This window comes from Canis lupus, chromosome X (genome assembly GCF_011100685.1).
Source record: "Canis lupus familiaris isolate Mischka breed German Shepherd chromosome X, alternate assembly UU_Cfam_GSD_1.0, whole genome shotgun sequence".
Lineage (NCBI taxonomy): Eukaryota > Metazoa > Chordata > Mammalia > Carnivora > Canidae > Canis > Canis lupus.
In genome coordinates this window covers 33367750-33387838 of record NC_049260.1, presented here as the reverse complement: position 1 = coordinate 33387838, position 20089 = coordinate 33367750, and the positions used below count along the sequence as shown (strand labels likewise).

The following is a 20089-nucleotide window of genomic DNA, read 5'->3' as shown; positions in this document are numbered from 1 at the left end:
CTTATTATAAAACAAGTTAAACAAGACAGAACATAAAAAGCTCCACAAATCCTTCCACCTAGAGGCAAATGCTATTCATTTTTTTGGTAAACATCCTTATAGACATAAGTAATGTTCTTTTAAAAGTATCACATTATGCCACTGTTTTGGCTATCTAACATACATTACCATTTCAGATACTTCTCAATATTCTCCATAATCCCTTCACATTATTTCATTTTATAGAAAATACATGATTTTCCAGTGCTCATTTGTATATGTATACCCTTAGGAGGGGGGTAGGGGCAATCTTCAGAAAACTGGAATGTGAAGAAGTTATGGAGAATATTGAGAAGCATCCAGAAAATTCAAGAGTTATCATAATTTTAGGGAGACTCTCCAACTTTGATAAGGATGATTATATTTAAACACATCATGTTAGCAATTTAGATTTGCCCTATTGATTCTATGCTGGTGTTACATCAATGGTTATTTCTTTTGGGTTTTCTTCTTTATGGATCTTTATCATTGTCTTAATGGTGTCTCCTTTAATTGCCTAAGCAGGACTGCCACCTAGCTTCAGTTGCTAAGTGTTCAGAATGTCAGAGCTTCCATCAGATATGAGTCCCCAACTTGAAGGTCCCGTCAGATGTTTTTATCACTTATTTCTTCAAGTGGCTTTATCTCAGGGCAAAACAGCTCTTCATTTGGACTTTTATAATTCAAGCTTTGTTATCACTATGGGCATTGAAGATTTCAGAGGAAAAAATAGAATGATTTGTTCTTGTGTGAACAAAGAATAACAAGAATGAGCAAGACCTTTGGCCACCCAGAGGCTAGAGCAAAGCGGAATAAGCTATGGTCCTTGGTTAAGGACAGTGGGCAGGGGCATCCCTCTTCCCCAAGGAGACAATAAGTTTCAGAAATCACTCAAATTTCAGGTGCCTTCTAATAGAAATAATTGCTTGATATCTGTTAGAATCAGTGGTTCTCAACCCTGGCTGCACATTAGAATTATCTGGGAAACTTTGAACTAGTATCAGTGACTAGGTCCCATCTCCAATGACACTGGTTTAATTGTTCCAAGATGTTTTCCAGGCATGAGTATTTTTAATAATTCTAAAAAGTGCACAGGGCCACAAATCAAAGGTGGAAATGAATAGAAGGGAGTGGAAGTCTCATTGTATCTGTAGTTTGGATCACACAAGATGTTAGTTTGAGTATCTTTTGGGGAAGGAGAAATAGAAAAAAATGTAGGAAATTCCCCCACTTTTTGTCATTTGTGCTTAGCACTATTTTTTTTCATAGCTAGGATAACCATAGAATTTATCATCCAAATCAGGACACTTGTGAAAGTGAAAGAGGGGCTATTAACAGTTATGCCAGGACAATGGTTGATGATTGTTAACTATAACTGTCCAGGCAAACTGGACTCAATTGTTACTGTGCTCTCCTATGGCCTGCCTCTTCTCTCGTTCTCCATAATGGCCCAAAGTTAAGCCATGCTGTTGTTGATGTTTTAATATTTGCCCATTGAAAGACTTTTAAGTCACTTTTTAAAAATGTGTCTTTATCATGTCAAATTTTGGCACTCGGTTTTTGGAAAGTCATTCTAGAGGGTTTATAAAATTCTGCTTTCCAAAGGTTCTTATTTCATTTCTCCACCAGCAGGAAAGACAGGAAATGAAACCCACATACATTGCCTTTTTTGGGAGGGGCGGACCTTATGGATACTCTTTAGGACTTCCAGGCAAAGTTTAATGAGAAAAAGGTTAGAAACTACTTGCTCTAATTAAGTTTTTAGTTTGTGTGTGGATTTTACATGCACATACTGGGTTCATTTCTTATTAACAAGGATAATTAAATGTTAACTGGACTTAACACATTTGTGAATGCATACTCTTAATTGATTGCCTTTATTGATTAACTTTGTTCTTCTGGCCAAATGAAATGTCTGTGAAAAGTCTTTAAAGAAGTAGAAGTATCATGTAAGTGGAAAGTATTATTATATCACTAAAGTTTATATTTTAAAATAGAATGTTTATTTTCATAGAATGATTTGGTTCAATGGGTTTTCACATTTTTTTTTACCTGAGAACTATTTTAGTAAATGAAATCTTACATGGAAATTCAATAGATAAAGCAAGTTAAAGACCAGCTACTTGGGTTGAAGTGAGAAGAGGTGATTGGAGGGAGGATGAGGTAAAGGGGGCCATGCCTTACCTATTCAGTCCACTTTCCCACACCTTTCAGGATAATGTACAAGGTGAAATAAAATGGAGTCACTTACGTCAACAGTGTTTTAAAATGAATCAAGAGGCCATTAAGGGGGTGGTCCTTATGCTTGTCCTTACTGTGTGGAACCATGAACTTCTGAATTGGGCCAAATTGCAGATATTCCAAGGACTCTGCACAAACACCTGCAACTTGCTGTAGTAACTTAGACATAAGGCTTCATGATAGCCTTAGCAACCAATTATGTTTAGCTAAGATTAATTTTCTGCCACTAACACCAATCAAAATTCTTTGTAAACAGCATATACAAGCATTTCCTTTTATCTTTAAAAACTGACTTTGTTCCCTAGTGGGATACAATTTAGGGTGCCACCCAAATCTGTGCTCCCGAATTGCAATTATGAAACTCCAAATAAATGCTTTTGTTTTATTTCAGTTCTGCCTCTTTTCTCAGTTGACATTTCAGGTGCAGGAAGAGAGTAGAGGAGTATTTTTGGGCTTGGGCACTCAATACTGTGTTCCTGGGTTTGGTCCCAAACTTCTGCCAAAATATTAGTTTACTTCCAGAAGTTTCCTTTTTAATTGAGGGAGGATAATAGATTTTTGCTATCTGCCTCCAACTCAGGGATGGTATGTGAGCCAAAGTTGACCAATATGATGTGCTTTGATTTCTGCCAAAGACAATTTACATAAATCTAAAGTATTTAGGTTTGTACAATAACATTATTATTAATTGTTAGGAAAGGAGCAGGCCCAGAGAGAGAAAAGGAGGCAGAAGTTTAGTTGTCAAGTTAAAGAATATTTTACCAAGAATCCTACTGTCTTTGTATCTTCTGTTATTCATAAAGCCAAAGTTACAGGTCTACAGTTTTGTTTTGCTTGTTTGTTTCACATTTCCTTCTCTTACAACCATTAGTCTGTCAACTAGTGAATGAATGAACAAACTGTATATCCACACAACAGAATATTATTCAGTAATAAAAAGAAATAGACTTGATGTGCACAAAAGCGTGCCTGAATCTCAACAATATTATGCTGAAGGAAAGAAGCACAACACAAAAGAACATAAATTCTATGATTTTATTTATATGACATTTTAGAAAAGACAAGTCTAACCCATACTAACAGAAAGCAGATTAGTAGTTGCCCAGGGCTGAAGGTGGGGAGGCTCTCTAGAATGGGGGTACATGGGAATATTGTTTAGGAGTTCTATTTTTTTTCAAAGATTTTATTTATTCATGAGAAACACACAGAGAGAGGCAGAGACATAGGCAGAGGGAGAAGCAGGCTCCCTGTGGGGAGTCCGATGCTGGACTGGATCCAGGATTGTGACTAGAGCCAAAGGCACATGCTCAACCACTGAGCCACCCACCTGCCCCTGTTTAGGAGTTTTAGAAATGTTTGTATCTTATTGGTGGTAGTGTTTACACAGGTTTGTAAATTTGTTAAAACTCTGCCAAATAAATATACACTTAAAATAGGTATATGTTAGTGTATGTAAACAACATGTCAACTTAGTTGATTGAAAGTTTAATTTTCTTAGGACAGTTTGTTCTTAGCACTAATGCCAGCAGAACAAGGTAAAATATTACATCGAATGAGTCCTGTGCAAGATATAGATCAGTTGGCTTTCTTTTATCTCTTGGACACTATTATATCCGCTTCTAGAAGCTTAAACCAGATGTGAATATTATCATGGTATCTACTTCTGCATTTACTCCTATTTTCACTTTATCCTCTGATTTATTTTAATTTTCACCCCATTTTTAATGCTTGCTATTTTCTTATGTGGATATCTGTGAAATAATTTCTAATACAAAGTAGAGTATGCATTTTTAAAATTAAAATAAAATAAATTTATTCGTGCTTATTTTATTATAGACAAAAGTAATATGTATTTTCACTTCACTGTACTTACATATGTGCTAGTTCACATGCACACATGATTACTAACCATTAATAAATTTAGAAGTCAAATAAAGTTGGACTTGAGAGGCTATCTCTCAACTGTGATAGGACTAATAAATGAAATGTTTACTGTTTTCTATGAATCTTCTCCTAAAATAGATAGAAACTTGACCAAGTATGACTAACAGTGGATACTCTATAATTGAGAAAGTTGACAAAAAATAATCCTAGACAACTCATTGAAAAAGTATGATGTGGGTTTAGGTATTGTTTATCATGTTAATGATAGCAATGGAGATTAATAACAACCAACTCTGCTGCTGTGGTATTTAGGAATTCTCAAAATCAGCTTTTGTTTCCTGGTATCAAAGCTGTCTCATGGCATCGATGAAGTATGTTGTTCAAAGCTGATCTGCCATTGGGAAGTATGCCCAAAGAAAAGTAAATAAACTAAGTTTTATTTATTTATTTTAAGATTTTATCTATTTATTCATGAGAGACACAGAGAGAGAGAAGCAGAAACACAGGCAGAGGGAGAAGCAGGCTCCCTGCGAGAAGCCCGATGTGGGACTCGATCCTGGGGCTCTGGGATCACACCCTGAACTGAAGGCAGACACTCAACTGCCAAGCCACCCAGGTGTCCCTAAGTGAAGTTTTAGTTAGGGAATTGATGAAATAAATTTAGGAATAATTCTTATTAAGCACTTTGCTAGCTTATGTATGAAATATATATGATTCATAAAGAAATATATCCCTGTAAAGTGAGAATAAGGAAATCCATTTAAAAATACACAACTCCATTTGAAAGTACAGATGGTGTCTATAGGTCAAAGGCCTAATAGGTAAAATCTGTTTGCTTTGTTAGTGAACTTCTTGCCACAGGCTAATACACTAGATAGTGTCAAGCAAGGCATTTTGTTCTATTCCTTTCCTGGTTTCTCATTCAGGATTGTTGAACTGCACCTCTGGCCTGCTGGTGATTATCTTACAGTTGCAAAACCTCTAAGGAAGGCCACCTGGGATAAAGCTGTTTGCTCTCATTAGCTGAGAAAACAAGGCTCTGTTTATTTCTCATGCTAGTGTCAGGGGGACCCTGGTTTAATTCCAACACATGTCTAAGTGTTGATTTCACACAAAGGGATTGGCTTAGGTGTCCATGGAAGTTCTAAGGCAGCCTCATAGGAGCCATCTGACTCAACATTGCGTGACTAGGGAAAACTGGGTGTACAAAATACACCGTATTTTTCTTTTAACACATGTTATTAGCAAACAGTTATGAAGTCAAATCAAGTAAATAAAATGCCAGTGATGCTCTCTCATTTATCATAGACACTTGTGTTGATTTTGATATCATGCCTGATAAATGTCTCTTTTGTATGGTGCTCACCGCCACCCCCCGCCATGAATATAAGCTGGGTAATTATTCATTGAAGCAGATGCTGCCAGTGCTCTGCCTATAACTCCTCCAATCCCTTTACCATTTTCATGCTTCTGTCCCTATATAGGCTTTCGTTCCCAGCAGTCAGCACCTAAGTGTCTTAGTTGGCTGACTACCCTTAGGCAGCTGAAGCTTGATATGCCTGGAGGCATGGAAAGCTGGAAGTACTTGGGAATCTATATCCCCTGAGAGCACCACCTACCCAGTGATTGACAGTGAAGAGAACTGATATCACAGCTCCCTTACCCCCTGATGGGGACAATTCTTAGATGTGATTTATAGTGTCTCTGTAATGCCCCTCTGAGATTGACTCAAAGCAATATTCCATGAACTTTTGCTTGCTATCACACCCTAGCTTGGCCTCCTTTTCCTTCCTTGTCCTATTTCTCCATTTGCTTAATGGAAATACTCCCTAATAATTTACTTTCACATGAATGCTTGTTTCAAAGTCTGCCTCTTAGCAACCTAACCTAAGACATTCATGTTACATAATTTGAAGAGCATCCAAACCTCTCCTCTCTCAAAAAGACAGAGGTGCGTACAGATATGCAAATGCCCTCAAGTGTATGCAAAGATGTCCTACCTTGATCATGATAAGAGAAATGAAAACTTAAACTACACTGAGATACTATTTTCACCTATCAGAGGAGCAAAAAATCTCGGGGTTTGACAACATACTCCATTGTTGTGGCTATGGGGAAACAGACACTCTCATTACAGAGCTATTGGAAATGCAATTCCTTTGGAGAAGAATTTCTAACATCTCTAAAGAATTATAAATGCATTTCCCTGTGTTTAAGCAATCCCACTTCTAGATGTAGAAAAAGTACAAGATGACATTAAAAAAAAACTGTTCCTTTCATCCTATATGTAATAGCAAAAAGAATGGAAATAGCCCAAATGTCCCTCAATGAAGGGACTAATGAAGAGTATTGCTTACAGGAGGAAGGAAGGAATATGTGGCCAAGTACAATGATGAAAGCCAGAACTCTCTGGATATACATGGATTTTTTTTACACAAAAACCAAAATTAAATTAGAATAAAAAGCAAGCAATCTTTAAAATATAAAACAAACCTTAATAATAGAACTTAATTATAGATTCATATGGTAGCTTAACCACAGAAGAATTATTTCAAGTGACTTAAAATACATCTCTTCTATATCCCTTTACATTCCTTGAGGTTATATCCTAAAGACTTTTGGGGCACCTGGATGGCTCAGTAAGTTAAGCATCTGACTCTTGATTTTGGTTCAGGTCATGATCTGAGGGTTGTAAGATGGATCCCCACATCAGGCTCCCCACTCAGCCTGGAGTCTACTTGAGATCCTCTCCCTCTGCCTCATCCCTCACTCATGTGCATATGTGTGTGCTCTCTCTCTCTCTCTCTCAAATAAATAAATAATCTTTAAAATGTTGTTTTTGAGACAATGATAGGTGAAGTAGGATAAATCAAATTACTAATTATGTAAACTTGATTAGGAACAAATATTTTCACTGTAAGAGAAAAGGGATACAAATATAAAATCAAATAAGAACCCTGTAACTTTAAATTTGGTTTGGAAATATCAGTATAAATTCATGATTTGTTCTTAACTTTCTAAAAATGCATATATTCCCTAATTCTGTTCACAGAAGCAATGAAAACCTGGTAGGAATGAGGACCCCTAAAGTTCCAATTATGGTCTCTAAATAGCATTTTCCACAAAAAGGAATCAGAGTTCCTTAGAGTTATATTTAGTTCCAAGTCTGGAGCCGGAATCTATAAAAGGAATCTGAGACATCATGTTGTTCTAGAAAGCAAAGAAGTTATCAAAGTATATTGGAGTCATGACAAAAAGGTTTCTGCTGGTGAAAGATGGGACAATTTGAGCATCAGAAGGAATAATGAAGCACACCAAATATATAAATATCCATGATTTTACAATTTTTGAAAAAAAAATGAGCTTGTTTGGAAGTTACTAGAACATCAATTCACTGTTTTAAAAATTGATTAATAAAGGGGAGCCTGAGTGGCTCAGATGGATAAGCCTCTGCCTTCAGCTCAGGTCATGATCTCAGGGTCCTGGAATCGAGCCCTGTGTCAGGGTCCTTGCTTACCGGGGAGTCTGCTTCTTCCTCTGCCTCTCCCCCTCTGCTCATGCTCACCAGTGTGCTCTCTCTTTCTCTCAAATAAATAAATAAAATTTTAAATAAAAATTGATTAATAAAGAGAAAGAATCAAATATTCTGTTTCTTGTACAAGCTGTATTTTAGGGTAACTATATAGTTGAAGAATTTTATCAGCAATCATCAAAAGTTGTAAAAATCATTAGGTGGAAGTCAACAGGGACCTTTATAATGGAAGGATCAGGCTGACAGCACCTGAACCCACTGTCCTCAGTCGAATCACAAAAGGAAACAATATAACCTTATTGTCACACAAGCCAAAAAAGATAATGAGGACAATTTAATGAAAAGACTATTTACCAAGGCATGGGCATAGGTAAGGAAAAGCAACACAGAATAATGAAGTACTCTAGAATTCATATGATCAGGGGACCATTTACCATCGGCTGGAGGGGTAAAGAGGGAAGTTCCTGAAATCTAAAAAAGAGTGCTGTAATTGCAAGAGAAGGCTACCCAATGGTAGCCATGTCATACAGTAGAGAAATGTAACCCCTACCCACCTGTAGCTGCCGAGCAGGGAAGCAATCAGAGAACTGAATACCTTGACTTCACTCTCTTACCATTTTATGATTTATGGGTGTCTATCATTAGATAATCAGGAGCCAGACAACAAAGAAGTTTGTTGATGCAGTCAATAAAAGTTGGCTCCTGGGGCAGATATCAAGATGGAGAAAAATGGAGAGTAGAACTAGAAGCGTAAATGGGGACTATCTGATGCACAAGTGATAAATCCTTTCAGCAGCTAATTCTTTCATAGGCCTGAACAAAAGATCAGACTTAATAAGGACGCTCCCAGAATTCAGGATTTCTCTCTCATTTTGAAACCAATAAGAAGCAGGCTAGTGTTGTAATAAATTCCAATAAAGTCCTCAGGATAAAGGCTGTAGTGACCTTATGGTTCATCCCATTTGCCAACCGGCAGACTAAAACATCTTTGGAAAGAGTCTAGATTTGGTTAGAATTCTGAGCTCCTGGGGCTCTAGAGAAAGATAAACCCTGTGGCAAATCTAATTTTTGTCCGGCACCTTGCAGTTCCTTTAAGTTGATTTTAAACAATCTTCTTCAACAAAATCTTGCCCAAATTCCAAATCTTTTCCCCTCTCCAACTAATTCTTCTAGTGCTCCTACTCTTTCTATCCATGAAAAGACCTAATTATTTTTGTCATTTAATAACTAGGCTGATCATGGGCAGCCCAGGTGGCTCAGTGGTTTAGCGCCACCTTCAGCCTAGGGCGTGATCTTGGAGGCTCAGGATGGAGTCCCACATCAGGCTCCCCTCATGGAGCCTGCTTCTCCCTCTGCCTATGTCTCTGCCTCTCTTTGTGTGTGTCTCTCATGAATAAATAAATGAAATCTTAAAAAAGTAACCAGGCTGATCTTCATGAATCACTAATGGATTCATAATTCCTTAGTTATGAATTTGCCTACTCACTAAAATTTATTTGTAATCCCAAAATGAATATTAGTGGTGCTTTTGCTGTCATTCACAGACATGTGCGGAATGGTGAAAATTTTGAGTTGCTTGTTAAGTGTGCATGTTCCTAGCTGAGGTTGAACATGGCAGTGCTCTGCCTTGCTTCAGATCTCATACTATAAGCAAGTATCCTTATTGTAGCCTATGTAGTGTCATGTTTTCCCCATTTCTGTGCTTCTAGTGGTGATTTTGCTGTTTAAAATGGCCACTAAACATAGTGTTGAAGTTCAGGCTAGTGTCTGTAAGTGCAAGAAGGCTGTGATATGCTTTTTAAAAAAGATTTTATTTATTCATAAGAGACAGAGAGGCAGAGACAGGCAGAGAGAGAAGCAGGCTACTCGTGGGGAGCCTGATGTGGGACTCGATGCCAGGACCCTGGGATCACACCCTGAGCTGAAGGCAGATTCTCAACCACTGAGCCACCTAGGTGTCCCAGCTATGATGTGCTTTATGGGGGAAAATATCTGTGTTGGATAAGTTTCATCCAGGCATGAGCTATAATACTTTGGCCATTAGTTCAATGTTAATGAACCAACAAAGTATATGAAATCAGGTATCTCTAAGTAGAAACACAGATAAAACAAAGTTATGTACTGATCAGTTGATAAAAATGTTACTGAAGGCTTGCAGGAAACTAACCCTGTATTTTCTTTAGGAGAACTGGTTCATTATTTGCTAACTCAATGTTTTCAGTGATTTTATAGGATATTACTATGAATAACAAGAATAGAATATTAATGAAAATACTTTGGGAAGTGAAAGATGAAATGCCTAGACAATGAGTGAAAACAGGGACAAGGAACAGTATACCTAGTGTGTTGTAGCCAGCTCCACCACTAGCTTACAAACCTGATAAGTGTGCATCTCTTCCCAACTCCATCATTGATTGAGGCCACAATGAAATTGGCCAGTGTGGTAGTATTTACACCATGGAAATTGGCGCACCCTACAAATAAGACAGCCAATTGTTAAACATTTACCAGCATATCACTGACTGGAACTCTTCCTTTGTGTAATTTCCCTTCAAATTCTTTTGTTGAAGTACAGGAATCACAGCAAAGCTGCCACCAATTCTTTCAGCTGCTTATGGCACTGGCAAGAATAATTCTCAGGTGGATGACTGGAAGTGTGGCAAAATCCTATGCTTACTGCCTGCCTCTGCTGATCCCCTGTGTCTGCCGTTAGGGAATAGTAGCTCTTCTTTCATTCCACCTTCAATTTCTGTCATAGCAAAATCTAACTGGAACTTTGATGAGAAAGGAATCTGGAAAATATAGTTCCAGGCTTTCAGTCCTTATGGTACAAGGAAGAACATGGAAGGGGGAAATAATACTGAATATCAGTAAACCATATATGACATGGAGGGCAAATAACTCTTATATGAGTAAATATCAACGAACTATTCAATAAATGTTTTCTATGTACCATCTTTGTGCCAGGCACATGCTACAGGATTTCAAGCAGTGATTTTTAAATTATGGGTAGATATTTATAATAGGTTATAACATTAATTTATTATGTGTATCCAATGTTTTTTAAATAAAATAGAACAAAGCAAAAAAAAAAAAAAAAAAAAAAAAAAAAAAAAAAAAAAAAAAAATAGAACAAAGCAAAATAGAATACAAATATGAGTGCGGCAATGTAGTGAGCAAATATTGTTTGTAAAACTTTTGTCTCATATATAGATACATATGTGTCTACTTGTTTCCAGAGTAAAATGCACTTCTTACTGTTGATTATAGTCAAATAAAGTTGAAAAAAACATAGTTTTAAAAAACAAACAAAAGATACATAGCTTTAGAGCAAGGATCAGTGAACCTTTTCTTTAAGATTCATATAGTAAATAAGTTAAGCTTGAAGGCCATACTTCTGGGCCGCAACTACTCAACTCTGCCTCTGTAGGATGAAAGCAGCATAGATAATAAGTAAGTGAATGGACAGGCTTGTTCCAGTAAAAGTTATACAAAACCAGGTAGATGACCAGTAGCTTTTGACTCACAGAGCGTAGTTTGCCAACTCCTGATTTAGAGCAGTGCTTTTCAAACTCTCTATAGTAAAACACCAGCTTTCTTTTTTTGTTTATTATTGCCCAGGACAAGTATATAGCTCATACTATATACAACTCAACTAAGCAAGCTCAACACCCAATCTAGTGTATGTTCAGCAAGATCAGTACAATAATCATGCACTTAAACAATATGGTAATGTTAAATTTCTATAAATATGTACCCTCAATTTGTGTACTTGTTGCAGACTGGTAACAAGGAGTTCATAGGCCAAGGACCAGCTCTGGTCCATAAACTCCATTTTGAGTAGCATTACTTTGCATACACACACACACACACACACACACACACACATACACACATATACATACACACACATATATATGTATATACACACACTTACAATTATATATGTATAATTAATATATAATTAATACGATATGTAGTTAATATTATATTTCAACAATTATAGATTATAGATTCAACAATTCTATATATTATATTAGTACTCATCATGATAAGAGAACTCTTAATCCCCTTTACCTATTTAATCCATCTTCCCCACCCACTGCCCCTCTGGCAATTACCAATTTGTTCTCTCTACTTAGGAGTCTGTTAAATGTTTGTCTCTTTTACTTTGTTCATTGGTTTTGTTTCTTAAATTCTACATATGAGTGAAATCATATGGCATTTGCCTTTCTCTGACTTATTTCATTTAGCATTATATTCTCTAGATACACACATGATGTTGCAAATGGCAAGATTTCATTCTTTCTTACGGATGAGTAATATTCCATTGTGTGTATACACCACATCTTTTTTATCTATTCATTTATCTATGGACACTTGAGTTGCTTCCATATCTTGGCTATTGTAAATAATGCTACAATAAACATAGGGGTACATATATCTCTTTGAATTAGTGTTTTCATTTTATTTGAGTAATACCCAGTGGTAGAATTACTGTATTATATGGTAATACTATTTTTAATTTTTAAGGAACCTTCATACTGTTTTTGAGGAATTTTTGAGGAAACTTCATACTGTTTTCTACGGTGGTTGCACCAATTTGCATTCCCATAAGGTACAAGGGTTTGTTTTTTTCCACATCCTCACCAACACTTGTTATTTCTTGTGTTTTTTATTTTAGCCAATCTGACAAGTGTGAGGTGATACCTCATTGTGGTTTTGATTTACATTTCACTGATGATTAGTGATGTTGAGCATCTTTTCGTATGTCTATTGACCATCTGTATGTCTTCTTTGGAAAAATGTCTAATTAGTTCCTCTATTTTTTAAATTGGGTTATTTGTTTTTTTGGTGTTGAGTTATATAAGTTCTTCATATATTTTGGATACTAACCCTTTATTGGATATGTCATTTGCAAATTCTTTGCCCATTCAGTAGGCTTTTTGTTCTATTGATGGTTCCCTTTGTTGTGCAAAACCTTTTTATTTTGGTGTAGTCCTAATAGTTTGATTTTGCTTTTGTTTCCCTTGCCAAACGAGACATATCTAGAAAAATATTTCTATGGCTGATGTCAAAGAGCTTACTGCCTTTATTTTCTTCTAGGCATTTTATGGTTTCAGGTCTCATATTTAGGTCTTTAACCCATTTTGAGTTTATTTATGTGTATGGTGTAAGAAAGTGGTCCAGTTTTATTCTTTTGCTGGTAGCTGCCCGGTTTTCCCAACACCAGTTATTGAAGAGACTGTCTTTTTTTCCCATTGTGTGTTCTTGCCTTATTTGTTGCAGATTAATTGACCATAAAAGCACAGGTTTCTTTTTCTGCTCTCTATTCTATTGATCTATATGCCTATTTTTGTGCCCATATCATATTTTGATTACTGCAGCTTGGTAGTATATCATGAAATCTGGGATTATGATACCTCCAGTTGTGTTCTTTCTCATGATTGCTTTGGCCATTTGGGGTCTCTTGTGGTTCCATATGAATTTTAAGATTATTTATTCTAGTTCTTTGGAAAAATTCTATCGGTAGTTTGATAATGATTGAATTATCTCTGTAGATTGCTTTGGGGAGTATGGACATTTCAACAATATTGGTTCTTCTAATCCATAAACAGAACATTTTTCCTTTTGTTTGTGTCATCTTCAATTTCTTTCATAAGTGTTTCAGAGTTTTCAGAGTACAAGTCTTTTACTTCCTTGGTTAAGTTTATTCCTAAGTATTTTATTCTTTTTGGTACAATTGTAAATAGGAATGTTTTCTAATTTCTTTTTCTGCTGCTTCATTATTCATGTGTAGAAATGCAACAGATTTCTGTATATTAATTTTGTATCCTGAAAATTTACTGAATTGATTTATCAGTTCTAGTAGTTTTTTGGTGAAGTTTTTAAGATTTTCTAAATATAGTATGTCATCTGCAAATAGTGAAAATTCTACTTCATCCTTATGAATTTGGATGCCTTTTATTTCTTTTTGTTGTCTGACTGCTATGGCTAGGACTTCCAATACTATGTTCAATAAAAGGGAGTGGGGAGGAGTGGACATCCTTGTCTTGTTTCTGATCTTAGGAGAAAAGCTCTCAATTTTTCATCATTAAGTATGATGTTAGCTGTGGGTTTTTCGTATATGGCCTTTATTTGAGGTATGTGCCCTCTAAACCTGATTTGTTCAGAGTTCTTATTATGAATGGATGTCTTACATAGCCAAATGCTTTTTCTGTATCTATTCAAATGATCATATGGTTTTTATCCTTTCTTTTGTTGACATAATGGATCACGTTGTTTGATTTGCAAATACTGAACCACACTTGCATCCCAGGAATAAATCCCACTTGATCACAGTGAGTGATTTTTTAAAATGTATTGTTGGATTTGGTTTACTAATATTTTGTTGAGGGTTTTTTACATCTATGTTCATCAGGCATATTGGCCTCAAGTTCTCTTTTTCAGTGGTGTCTTTATCTTGTTTTGGTATCAGGTAATGCTGCCCTCATGGAATGAATTTGAAACCTTTCCTTCCTTTCTCCTATTTTTTGAAATATTTTGAGAAGAATAGGTATTAACTCTTCTTTAAATGTTGGGTAGGATTCACCTATGAAGCCATCTGGTCATGGACTTTAGTTTTTTGAGAGTTTTTAAATTACTGATTCAATATTGTTGCTTGTAATTGATCTGTTCAAATTTTCTATTTCTTCCTGATTCAGTTTTGGAAGATTATATGTTTCAGGAATTTATCCATTTTCTAGGTTGTCCATTTTGTTGGCACGTAATTTTTCATAATATTCTCTTCATAGAAAGATTGCAGATCTAAGTGATTACAAATAATTATAGATTTTAATTTCATAATAATACTTTGTATTACTATGGAGTTGATTGTTATTTATCCTCTTTAATTTCTAATTTTATTTGAGTCCTCTGTCATTTTTTTCTCTTATGAGTCTGGCTAATAGATTATCAATTTTGTTGATTTTTTTGTATATTTTTTATTGGAGTTCGATTTGCCAACATATAGTATAACACCCAGTGCTCATCCCATCCAGTGCCCCCCTCAGTTCCCGTCACCCAGTCACCCCAACCCCCTGCCCACCTTCCCTTCCACTACCCCTTGTTTGTTTCCCAGAGTTAGGAGTCTCTCATGTTCTGTCACCCTCTCTGATTGTTTTTTTAGACTCCACATACAAGTAAGATCATATGGTATTTGTCTTTCTCTGACTTCTTTCCCTTAGCATAATACCTTCTGGGTCCATTCATATTGCCACAAATGGCAAGATTTCATTCTCTTTTATGACTGAGTGATAGTCCTGTGTGTGTGTGTGTGTGTGTGTGTGTGTGTGTGTGTTCACCACATCTTCCTTATTAATTTATCTATCAGGAGACACTTAGCTTACTTCCATATCTGGCTATTATAAATAGTGCTGCAATGAACACAGGGGTACAGATATCTTTTTGAATTAGTGTTTTTGTTTTCTTTGCATACATACCCAGCAGTGGAATTACTAGATAGTATGGTATTTCTATTTCCAAGCTTTAGGGGAATCTCCATACTGTTTTCCTTAGTGACTGCACCAATCTACATTCCCACCAACAGTATACAAGGCTTTCTATTATCCATATTTTTGCCAGTACTTGTTATTTTTTGTCTTTTGGTACTAGCCATTCTGACAGGTGTGAGGTCATAGCTCATTGTGGTTTTGATTTGCATTTCCTTGATGATTAGTGATGCTGAGCATTTTTTCATGTGTCTGTCAGCCATCTTATATCTTTGGAAAAATATCTATTCAGGTCCTCTGTCCATTTTGAAATTAGATTATAAGGCTTTTCTTGGTGTTGAATTGTATGAGCTCTTTATGTATTTTGGATATTAATGCCTTTTCAGATATATCATCTACAAGTGGTCTTCTCCCATTCAGTAGGTTGCTTTTTTGTTTTGTTGATGGTTTCCTTTGCTGTGCAAAAGCTTTTTATTTTGGGGTAGTCCCAATAGTTTACTTTTACTTTTATTCCCTTGCTTGAGGAGACATAACTAGAAAAATGTTGCTAAGGTTTATATCAAAGATACTACTGCCTACATTTTCTTTTAGGAGTTTTATGGTTTCAGGTCTCACATTTAGATCTTTAATTCATTTTGAGTTTATTTTTGTGTATATCATAAGAGAATGGTCCAGTTTTCTTCTTTTGAATGTAGCTGTCCAGTTTTTCCAGCATCGTTTATTGAAGAGATTATCTTTTCCCCATTGTATATTTTTACCTCCTTTGTCACAGATTGACAGTATAAGTTTGTTTCTGGGTTCTCTGTCCTGTTTCATTGATCCATGCATCTGTTTTTGTGCCAGTATTATATGTTTTGATTACTACAGCTTTGTAATATAGTTTTAAATCTGGGATTGTGATACTTCCAGTTTTATTCTTGTTTCTTAAGATTGCTTTGGCTATTTGCAGTCTTTTGTGGTTTCATACAAATTTTAGGATTATTCTAATTCTATGAAAAACACTATTGGCATTTTGATAGGGATATTAAGTTTTCTTTTGGTAAATATAAAACCAACATGGCTGACATTGAAAGATTCCTGTGAGTCATGTTTGTCACTTTATTTTGGCCAATATAACCTGATTAAATTAAAATCAAGGTATTTTTCCCCTTCATAAGAACCTATGGAATGAGGAAGAGATAAGTAACATTATCTTAGTTCTACAAATGGATGAATTTAGGTGCAGGAAATTAGATGCTTCCACTAAGGTCAGTTGGTGAATTGGGTCTCCTGATTAATTCAGTTACAGAGCTGGCATGTACCTCCAGTATTTTTTTTTGTCCATAAGAGAATGCCCAGATGACTTTGACCACTAAATCAGCTGTGGATGTAAGAATGAGGAAAAGATTCAATCAACCTACTAATATTCCAGCAATCTCTTCATCTTAATATCCAGCTGTGAACACCAGGGTGCTTCACCAGAGACATCACTCTTGAGGAAGGGGCATTTGGGAACTTTTCTGCTTTGAAGAAGACTTTATTGCACCTATATCCTAGACCCCAACTTAAGCCTCTCCTCTTCCCCCACATTACCCTAGGTGGGTTATACCCTCAGCCACTTTAAGTTGGGCTGATATCTTGAAGAGATTTCAGATACTGAAACTTTTGAAAATAAAGTTTTTATTTTGCTGTTTTGAGAAGCAAAGACCCAGGAAGATTTTACCAGGACAAGAATAGGACAGAAAGTGAATAGAGTATGAATTTTGCTTGAGTTCATTTGTTTTTTATTATGTGGTGAAAGAGAAAGCTTAAGATTATTCTTGATAACATACCCATGAATAAATGGGTCAGTGAAGAGTACTCTGAATCAGTCTTGTCATTAATAAGAGAGGATGATGTTGCCAGCCTCTAAAACTCTCCCCCATGGGTAATAGATCTATTAGGTAGATATTGTTCCCCTCCCTGCCTGCAAAATACAATTAATGTTATGGAGAAAACTCAAGTGTTGTTGGGGAGTGCACATTTTATAAAAAAAAAAACTGTCTAAAACCCAAAATGTATGTATTTAATTTTCTCCAGAAATGGTTTACAATCATCTTCCCTCATAACTACATTTTTTCAGAATGGAGAAAGCCATTGTGTTTGTGGTATACTTCAAGTTCTTGAAATGACTGATAGCATTGCAACTTGGATGATTTGGTAAGGATTTTTATTCTCTTTTATATATTATTTTAATAAGTAAACTTAAAGCAGATTATTTCTCTAGCTTAATTGCATTTGTGACATTCCACTGAATTCTCAAAGTTTATATAATAAGGCTGACTGCTGGAAGGGTGACCTACCTGGCCAAAGAGAAGAGAAATCACTGTTGGGCCTAAACTAATTCCCAGTGTTGGCTCATCTTCCCAGATGCATCAGCACAATCTTACTTTGACATAGCAAGAATGAGACCATTGATATGAGTCAGGGACTCTTCCAAATTCTGTTCCTGGTTCTTCCGTGGCAAGGATGCAAGCTCAGCATCTGATATATGGATCATAACCTTTTTGAAGTTGCAGACTTTTGAGTATATGATGAAAGCTCTGTTGAGTCAAGTCCTCTAAGATCGGATTAGCTGTGCAAGAGATTTATTGAGAGAAAGGCTTGTGAGGGAATATTGGGGAGGGGCAGCACAGGAGAGTCTAGGAGAGCTGTCAGACTGAGGATATCTGATCTGACTCCCTGTAGAGGAGAGAAGAAGGGAAGAAAGTTTAGGTGGAAGTGTCTTAGACTTCAGTGCAGTTTACAGAGACTTCAACAAGGTTCTTCAGGGGTCCTTGAGCCAAAGTTGTCCTATCATAGGAATCCTACCTCTGCCAGGAACTTGCCTGCCTTAGTACTCCTACCATACTCACTCACTGGCTGGGAGCCAATGGGCTATGGGTTTGCCTTAGTATTCCTATCTTGCCTGCCTTAGTATTCCTGCCTGCCTTAGTATTCCTACCATACTCACTCACTGGCTAGGAGCCAATGGACTATGGGTCACTTCTACACCCTACAGTCAGAGATCTAAAAAGGGCATTCTCATGGCTGCCTGTGTACTTCTCGTACTACACAGAACTACCTCACACAAATTCAGAGAACAGATACTCCATGGTGACCATGGGCCATATTTCCTGAGGGGAAATATCAGAAAAGAAGGGTTAGTGGGCCAAATTGTAACCCCTGTTTCTACAGTTGGTCTTGGACCTGCAATTAGAATTTATCATCTCTCTTCTCTACTATCCACTCTAAATTTCTCTCACCCTCAACTATGATCTCTGTTAGGTCTTACTGGCTTTACCTGATGGTATAACCAAAGCTTTCACTCCTGAGATATCTAAGCCTTTGGGAATCATACTCTTCTGAAGCTAGAATTGCTACACTTGCCTATTCATACTTATAGTCGGGTAAAAGCATACCAAGAGGTGCCCAAGTGGTTCTCCTGGGTAACACACATATTCCTCCCTACTGCCATAATGTAAAAGCAGCCCTACTTCCTCCTGATGATCAGTGTCTGTTACTTTTGCCATGACTGTGACCCCTCTTCTTGCCTTCTGATCTCTGGGCACAGGAAGTTCACAGTGTCCTGGTAGTAGCCATAGCTTAGAGTTCAGTGGGACCCTTCCTGTATCCTCTGGCAAGAGCGTGCCCCACCTTTTTTTGTTTAAAGATTTTATTTATTTATTCATGAGAGGCACAGAGAGAGGCAGAGACATACACAGAGGGAGAAGCAGGCTCGGTCCCAGGACCCCGGGATAATGACCTGAGCCAAAGGCAGATGCTCAACCCAAGAGTGTGCCCTTTTTGAGGATCATGGCCACCAATCTTGTCATTCCCAGAGCTGATGGGCCTGGAAGCAGAGTCCTCCAGTGGTAAGCACATACTTCCACCCCTTAGCCTCTGGATCCATGTCTTCCTTTTTTTATTATTATTAATTTTTTTTTATTTTTAAAGAGGGAGGAGGGGCAGAGGGAGAGGAAGAGAGAAACTCTAAGTAGACTCTGTGCACTGAGTACAGAGCCTGACGCAGGGCTTGATCTTACTACCCTGAGATCACAACCTGAGCTGAAACCAAGAGTCAGACGCTTAACCAACTGCACCACCCAGGTACCCCTGGATCCATGTATTCTTCCTACTGGGGACACAGCACCAGATAGAGTTCTCTGATTTAATATAAACACTGTGTCCTGAAGGTCCCCCTTCTTTTAGAGTATTGCCTCAAAACTGGCACTTTAGTTACTATTTTCAAAAGCAATTCCAATGTTCTATGAGGCTGGCTGCTTCTGGATAATATGGTGCATTGTATGACCAGTGAATCCCATGGTCATGGGCTCATTTCCACTCCACCTTCACTCTAAAATGAGTCCCTTGGTCAGATGCTATGTTGCATGCTTGTGGATTGGTCCTTACATGATACCCTGGATAGTGCTACTGACTGAGGCTCTATAGGCAGGAAATATGAACCCATACCAACTCTTCCAGGATGTAATGACTTAACACCAAATGACCAAGGGATAGTGCCATACCTGAGAGTTCAGTATGGGTCTCTGTTGCCAACACGTTGGATATTCAGCAGCAGTAATTAGATCAGCTTTGATAAGTGGGAATCTATGTTTTGGGCTTATATCTTGGTCACCATGGCCATTTCATGAATATGCCTATCATGCCAATTCTGAGGTGGCTGATGACAAAGGCTAGCTGATGTCAACTAGCTGAGTCATTTTGCCTCCTGGGTTATTGATGCCTCTTCTGCGGTGTATGCTTTCTGGTGGACATTTACATGTTACACAAAGATCTCACATTTTATACCCACTCCTATATTTCCATCCATATTGCTCTACCCCAGAACTCCTTGTATTTGATCTTTGAGTCTTTCCTCTGAGGCCATTGGTCACTGCCCATGAATCTAAATATTCTCATCTTA

At 37.0% G+C, this 20089-nt stretch overlaps 1 protein-coding gene across 1 annotated transcript in view; it reads left to right on the top strand.

Annotated features, from left to right (window-relative positions):
- LOC119868428 (ferritin light chain-like) overlaps positions 1-17345 on the top strand; it is a 109132-nt gene extending 91787 nt beyond the window's left edge. The window contains exon 3 of the transcript XR_005386246.1: positions 17267-17345. The gene's annotated coding sequence lies outside the window, so the exon portion shown is untranslated. The remainder of the gene's footprint in view (positions 1-17266) is intronic.
- Positions 17346-20089: the final 2744 nt, after the last annotated feature.